General features: G+C 33.8%; 1 long non-coding RNA gene across 1 annotated transcript in view; it reads left to right on the top strand.

Moving 5' to 3' along the window:
- LOC112904591 overlaps positions 1-8,363 on the top strand; it is a 174,992-nt gene that overhangs the window by 140,733 nt on the left and 25,896 nt on the right. Inside the window, exon 3 of the long non-coding RNA XR_003231207.1 lies at positions 2,547-2,605. This is a non-coding gene — a long non-coding RNA (uncharacterized LOC112904591). The remainder of the gene's footprint in view (positions 1-2,546; positions 2,606-8,363) is intronic.

Here is an 8,363-nt window from a genome sequence, read left to right as displayed (position 1 = left end):
TATTAACGGCTTTGTCCCCGCGCAAAAAAAAAATGAATTATATTGCATTAATTTGGAAATTTTTCAAACAAAACTTGTTTCCGTTTTTAATAACATTTAAATATGAATTATTTTGAAAAAGTACAGTCCATTCGAAAAGTTTTCAAAATGCCAAAATGTGGGGCCATGAAAAAAATCTCGACGACATTCAAATGTTTTTTGATTTGGTTTAAATGACCAAAACAATCGCAATTAGAGGAGGTACGGTGATATAACATCGTTTTGAAGAAAAATTCACCTTTTTTTTAAGCTGAATTTGATCTCTATATCCCAATTTGTCCTATTTTTGAACACTGTATAGTAAATCAAATTTAGATGCTGCAGACGATCTTGCATTAAAGTATGGAACAAGTTTTGTTTCAAAACTATTTCGATTAAAGTAACAGTTTGGACACAATGAGTATATTACGTACTTTTTGGGCCACCCTGTATATGTTTGATTTCCTACATAGTAAAAATGCCTGGTAAATGGGTAAGGGGTTAGAGGAGGGAGATACACACGCAGGGGCGGCCTTAGTCATTGGAAAGTTCCGGGCGGGTAAACTTTTGCGAGGCCCTCGTCTTTGTGGAATTAATTTTAATGATGATACTTTAAAGATGCAAAGCGATTCGTAAATAAGTTTGCAGTTTTAAAATTGTTTATCGAAAATTAAAAAAAAAATGATAAAGACAAAGATAGCAAATTTGCGGCTTCTTTTAAGACTATTAAGAAATTCAAATACATTAGTAGTATCTACTATTACTACCTAATATTTTTCCAATTAGATTGTTGCGCTATGCGCGAGGCCCCTTCAAAGGCGAGGCCCCGGGGGGTTGCCCTGTTCGCCACCCCCAAAGGCCGCCCCTGCCACGTGTTCCTGGGCTGTAGCCTAAAAAGCTCATATATAGATCGGGCTCTGGCATTCAGGTGTTGTATCGATATCATCAAATGTTTCACCATATGACATATTGAATGTGTTTTACTTACCAAGCGATGATTAGTTGTGACGAGCTGGTTTGGGATGATGTGATGTTTTGTTTTTGTTTCCACTGTGTCGTGACGTTCGTCTTCTCATCGGGCGGACGTGGGAAGATACGACCGGAACGATGGAGAACTCACGGAGGGAATTGTTGGATTTGAGGATGATACGTGGCGGATCGTTAACTAGATGGAGAATCTACGTGATGAATTTCAATTGAATTTGTTTCGCAAAACTCGCTCTACTGAATGATCTTTATACTAAATGACGCCGGTGATTCGACTTGAAACTAGGTCGCAATTGTTTTAATTGTTTCTATTTTTTGAATTGTCCAAAGGAATGTAGATATAAATAAGCCATAAGTTTTCTATTACTTTTTTTTGGGGTTTGTTTTAAGTCAAAGATACTTTCATGTAAATCTATCTGTTATTAATATTCGTAATTAATGTAACTGTAAATTCAATTACCTAACTTACCACTAAACGATTTTCTCATTAAAAAGTTTTTTTATTTTCTATTTTTTCATTTCTTGTGTCTCATGTGCCTTTCGTTCCTGTCATTTGTTTTAATGTATTTTCTGTCCTACGATTTCCATTCATTATTTTATAGCGTTTCATTTGAATTTTATTTGATGATGAGCAAGTGATCCTGGTTATAGTCTTGCAAAAATTCAAGGCCAACACCAAGATTGTCTTTATGCTAGTCAAGACCGAACGAACAAGACCAAAAACAAAGCCAAGACCGAACGAACGAGACTAAGACCAAAACCAAGACCGAACGAACAAAACTAAATGAAAAATGGTTACTACCGGTGGATTTATGAGTTAAACTATTTGAAGCAACTTTAATATGAATCAAATAATTCGAAGTGGTCTGTATTCTGTCGAAACTGCCAGACGCGGATCGCGATTTCGATCTTTTTGGATCTCATCAGCGCGTCGCAGGCAGCTCCGACAGAACACAGACCAACTTTTACCTGCTGTCTTAACAGTGCGTTTCAGAAAATACTACAAACGGCACAGTGAACGCCATTTGTAGCATTTAACTTTAATATGTTCTTTTCTTCGAACAAAGCATTTTTAGTATTTGAAATTTTTGATTTACTTTACTAGATTTTAACACTAAATATAAAAAAAAATGGGATCTACAAGAATGTCTTCGTACTAAGTGTTCTTTTTTCCTATATCTGAATAACACATGGTTGAAATATAGAGACAAACAAATTTTTTTTTTTTTTCGATATTTTTGACTTCTTACCTTGCACTATTTGGTTCTCTGAAAGGTCAATTTATCCGTTGAAAGTAGGGTCAATTCATGCATTAGAGGAAAAATAAGTTCTCGAGTTTTCATAACTCTCACAACTATCAACACTATTTTCTTTAAGAGTCAGAACAAGCTCGCATGTAAGACTAAAAATTTCAGCATTTAAGACTGGAACAGCCTTGGTCTTGATCTAGCTTTGCTCATTACTAATTTTATTACAATATTAACCCACTATAACTAAATGTATTCAATAATATTGCTTCTAATCAAAGATTTCTTTTGCAGTTAAACAATTTCATGAATTTACAATACACGTGATGATGATTTTGTAACTTCTAAAGTGGGTGAGTGAATTTTTCTACTTTAATTTTTTAGGTTTTGTGAATATCCTCAATACTCTATTAATGCTTATTTTAAACAGAAAATTGATTATTAATGCTTTTTAGTTAGTAGAAGTATTGCATTTGCTATCGAAATTTAATTTGGTAAAAATCAAATATACTGCAGTATTGAGATTTCCTTATTATAACTGTTTTGTGACCAGTTGCTGAACTGATGATGTCCTGATTCGTAACTATAGGTCGTCGTCGGTTGTAGTTGCTTCCTAACGTTTCACTAACACCAGTCGCGAGATTCTTCAAAGGTCCTTCCATATCCGATACTGATATGGACTGAGGAATCCACCTTAAAAAGTAATTCCAACCGACTCGAATCAAGACATCGGTGAATTTGTTTAACCAAAAAACTACGCCCAAATTTGATTAAAATAATAATAATATACAAACAGAAATATATAAAATGCATAAAAATAATGGTGGATGCGCCTGGCGTTCTAAATCTCCGTGCTTTGAACTAATTGAACTGAACATGAGCAACTTTACAAAGTACCCAAAATGGGTGCAGAGTGCCCAAGCAGCATGCATCATCATCATAAAGTCGTCAGTCCTAAGACTGGTTGAACACACACCTCCACTCTTTCCTATCCTCAGCTAATCTTCGCAATCCCCCAAAACTAGAATCCTAGATAACTAAAATCAGCCACTTTTTTTAATCTTTCGTCTCCTATCTTTACATTAACTCTTTCCCTACTTTTTCTTCCTTGCATACCAGTATTTTTGTTTTACTTTTACTTATTTTCATACAATACTGTTTTGTCAATACCGCTTCCATTTTATTTAAAGCTATCTCTAACTTCTCCTTGCTAGATGCTAATACTGCTATATCATTTGCAAATCTAAGCATACTAATCTTTTGACCCTGTGTATCTATCCCTACAGTTTTGCTGTCTTTAATGATGTTGTTCACGTCTTCGATGTATAGATTAGCAGATTACGGTGACAGTGTGCATCCCTTTCTAATATTTACTTCTCTACATTGCAGCTCCAGCTCTATAACTGCCTGTTGCTCTTTATGCATGGGGTTAATAAAAAAAATCAAAGCAACAGCAATTAAAGAAAAAAGTAAAACTACAATTCATAAAACATTTTGTACAGAGAGTTCACACTGTAGTCAAGAATTAATAAAATTAAACAATAGGTACAATTGTAANATTATTATTATTGAATGTCATAAAAGCATGTTAACATTCAAGTTGTAGCGCCAAAGCAGCTGAATGAACTATGCAAATCGGATCCATAAACTTTATACTCCGTTGGGGTTTTGAGCTATTCTGTTTGTTCTATAACAATACGATATCTAGCGCTCGGCTATGCGGTCCTTAGTTTTTTCAGCATATAATATTTGTTGCATGAATTGCACTCTAATTTATAAATTCCTAATTAATACAGATAAATTATGGGATAGATTAGGCATTAATTACACGTATAAAATATTTGTACATTTTTAAAATATCTGCCGTTGAAAAAGATGCACCTATGTACGTATATGTATAACAGTAAAACATAATGATTGTGATTATCGCTTTTGGAATGATAAAGGTGAATTGCGGTTACACGTCCTGCATTTTATTATAATTAAAAGAGTGCATTTAGATTACGGTAAATACATAATACATGTCCCTTACTTTTTTTAGTTTCTGGAAAGCGGTTATCATATGTTTTTGGTGGTGAATAAATATTTAAACGTTACGAAATAAACACTCCAAACAGGAAACAGAGTTGTTTGAGAACGTGGTTTTAGGTTAAATTAACTCCTATCATTCCCAATTCCCAGCCAATTCCGATTGTACGATTATATTAGTATGTATCGAAGGAAATAGGGTAACCACAATTTATCAGCCAATAATACATGTGAAATTTACATTAGTTTAAATAATATCTGTGCAAGTCCCTTCACATTTCGGTTGACCCACAGTACGATTTTCCTGAACCCGATATCGTGCTATTCTAGAAATGATCAAAATTGATCTTTGTCTTACAAGACTGGCTCCAAATTAGCAATACTAAGGTCAAGACCGATCGAACAAAACCAAGACCAAATATGTAAGACCAAGATTAGAAAAACGCAGGACTAAAGGAACAATTATAACCTCCAGTGGATTTATGAGTTAAGCTATTTGAAGCAACTTTAATATCTTCTTAATCTTACTGTACACTAATTCTTTTGACATGATAATATTTATGCATGGGAACTCCAAAATGTATGTATTTAAAGTTGCAATATATTATACGTACTGTGGGATGTTTTATAAATAAAAAAAGAAAACTCTGTTCTCAAAATTGTCATATTATATCACTAAACATCCATTTTAATTTCGGGTTTTAGCTTCTGATTATATTTTACCATTCACTTTAAACCCATGTAAGATACTCTCTTGGGCCATGAATCATATCATGATGGCGCGAAACCTTTAGCGTTTTATTTATTTGTGATAGTGTACTAGTGAAAAGAATAATACGATTTATAAGTGACGAAATCCCGTATGTATGGAGGGGCTTTATTCGCCCTTACCCTTAGTCGATTGTTGAGACGAAGACCCTCAAGGCATCGCCGATTGCTCGTACCATAACAATAATAATACACCCCTGGCATCGGTCTTCGATACGTGAATGAAACGAACGCGTATGTTCAGGGTCGGATTTACGTTGAATTGCACCCTAAACTCATTATTTAATAATGTATTAAATCAATTAGATTTCCGAGTTTTTTGCGACAAAGGTTCGTACTTAATATAGAGACAAGGAACGTGACATCTTCGTTTTACTAAATTATTTGCTGTTTAAATTATTTGTTAAGAGGTAATAATAAAGGAAGCAGCAAGGATAGCGAAGACAAGAAGGACCCGACTAATTGCAATTAGAGAAAGTATTAATTTTTAGTCGCCTCGCAGTGTTTTGTGTCCTAGACCGTGGAGATCAACCCTTAATCCGTCACTGCGTATGCATGTGTTCTGTTGGAAGCATTACGTTCGATTGCACCACCATCATGCAAAGTTTATTGAATTTCGTTGTATTCACCGTCCATAATGTACAAGTCGTCTCTAAAAGGGAGAAAGTAAAAAGTGACTTCTGCACAATATAAATATACTTGAAGAAAGATTTGTCCTTTTGTTGGTTGTTTGATAGAAATACGTCTAAAATTTTGAACGAATGACAAAGCCTTCTAATAAATTGGTGTAGAAAAATGTGAACCACAATATTGTGTAGGTATCTACGTTGTTCAGTTTTCAAAAAAGATATCAAATTGTTGTTCTTATCTTTACCTAATGGGATTGGGACTTGAGTATAAATTTGATTTCTCTCTGTTTCAATGGAATATACCAAATCAACTGGTAAAATTTGTAGAGTGGTCGTTTAAGGATAGACAAAAGATTGTTTTTACAAAATAATGATAGACAAAAGATTGTTTTTACAAAAAATGTGTCTCATACTTAACCCTTCAAGTAAGCAATCAAAATTATACTTACTAATTCTCCAGAAGTAAAAACCCCAAATAATACAGTAAAGATTAAGATATTTGGTTTTAGGGTTTTACGACAAAAGATAAACAGGTAGATAGTAGATATTAATGCAATTATTTCTAAAGTGACTTACACTAATGCAGATTTATTAAATAAACTTAATGATTGTTTCAGCAAACTTAGACTAATCAGAACTTTGCATTGAACTTAAAATTATAGGCCATACAATTACTTTTCCAATAAATTATCTGTCAAAATGAATCTTCTATCTTGTTTTCATTTGGGACTGTAGTCATCTGCTGCGTTTGTACAGGCACTTGGATTATGCCAATTTTGATTTTTTTTTAATTTTTTTTTTTTCGTGGAAGAGGGGAAATCTTCAAATGACACCCAGACATCCGTACGATTGGGTAGTGTCGGATTCCCGAGGAAAGTGTCCTCGAACCTACCGACTAAAGCCTCTCTATCTCAGGCTGTTATAGGGCCTATCAATTCAGGTCCTCTTCGGCCCCCGATATATATACCATTTGTACTGGTAAGGATAGGGNCGATAACCTAACCTAACCTACCCTATTGATAAAGATATTTAAATAATGTTTTATATAACTTTCTCTGTATTTTTCATTAATTTTACCTTTGAATATTGTTTAAGAATGACTAGACAAATATTTACATGCCTAGAAATGTATAAAAATTTATTAACTTTGGGGGTGAGACCGCCACGAACTTTTTATGGTACAGTGGTGGGGGAGACCTCCTCTTTCGCTCCCCCCCACCTTCACCCCCGAAGGTCGTGGGTTTATAAGCTATCCAATTAAGTTTATTATGCACTAATGGTTTTATTTGAGGAATTTTAAGGTATGAATTAGTATATTTATAAATTTTTATAGCATTTAGTTGCCGATTTTACTAGATATTGAAAGCTCGGCGGGACTACCTCGCGTGAGTTAAGGCCTAGCGCTCACTACGATATTCTGTCGCCGCGACTGTCGCAGAGAATGTAAATGACACACGAACTCGCGACCAAACAATCGCAATTTTCAGATGAGCGTCACAAAAAAACGTAATTTCGGATATATTTTTTTCTGTATTCAAAACGTTATATGACGTTTCTTCTTCTTTTGCATCAAAGGATTCGTAATCTGACATGTTTAACAACCAAAAGCATTAATTAACTACAATCAGAACAACGGACGATCACCGTGAAGTTCATTGTTGTCTATTGTTGATTATTTAGTCGCATTTGCATTTACTAGTCTGCCCTTCATTTTCGCGACTAAATAACCGCGCGACAAAAAATGGCAGTGCGCAACAGACCTAAAAGTGTACGTCGCGTTTTCGTTTGTAGCGTATCAAAAAATCGTAAATGTCTTTTTATCTTGTCATGCAATACATTAAATGGGGAATAACATGCATATCTGAGACCGAATAACTGTATTATTATTATTATTGAATGTCATAAAAGCATGTTAACATTCAAGTTGTAGCGCCAAAGCAGCTGAATGAACTATGCAAATCGGATCCATAAACTTTATACTCATTTTCATTGATGAAATGAATATTTATATACTAAACATTATATACTATTTAAGGCGTACACGTACATAAATGTGTATTGTGCGTAAACGCGATTATGATAAAGTTATATTTAATCTCAGCTTTTAAATCTAAAATTTTTTTTGCTATTAAGCTTACATAAAGCTCAGATTCGAGTCATATATCCCCTCAGACAGGGGAGAAAGGGGTATTATTGTTGTTGAAATTATTTATTATGTATATTATACAGGGTGTATTACGAGGAATTGGTCTGAGATAACTGATGCTTTAACCTACATATCTAGCTCGTTGTATCCGACGTATTCGTTATAACCGGTACTGTACGCACTTGGGGATTAGGGTAGGGAATTTTTGAGACTATTGTTTTTTTAGGATGTTTGTTTCTGGCATTTTAAGAAGTTTTCTCATTTTTTTAAAGGTCTTGAAAGAATTTCAAAAATATCTACTCAAAGTTTTTAATTTTGACTACCTAATACTTGGTTTAGTTCATTTTGATACTCAAAATATTCGTATACTTGAATGTTTTAATATTTAAAGTTCGCCAATACAAAATAATACTTAAATGTACCCAAATCTTCTAAAGATTTTGATTATGGTAATAATTCGAAATGTGTTATAATAAGTATATAATAAATCAATTGCAAAAGAATAAAAAAAAAATAATCGAGGAAAATGATGAGAATAAG

The sequence above is a fragment of the Agrilus planipennis genome, unplaced genomic scaffold, assembly GCF_000699045.2.
Source record: "Agrilus planipennis isolate EAB-ADULT unplaced genomic scaffold, Apla_2.0 scaffold19, whole genome shotgun sequence".
Lineage (NCBI taxonomy): Eukaryota > Metazoa > Arthropoda > Insecta > Coleoptera > Buprestidae > Agrilus > Agrilus planipennis.
This window is presented reverse-complemented; position numbering and strand designations above follow the sequence as displayed.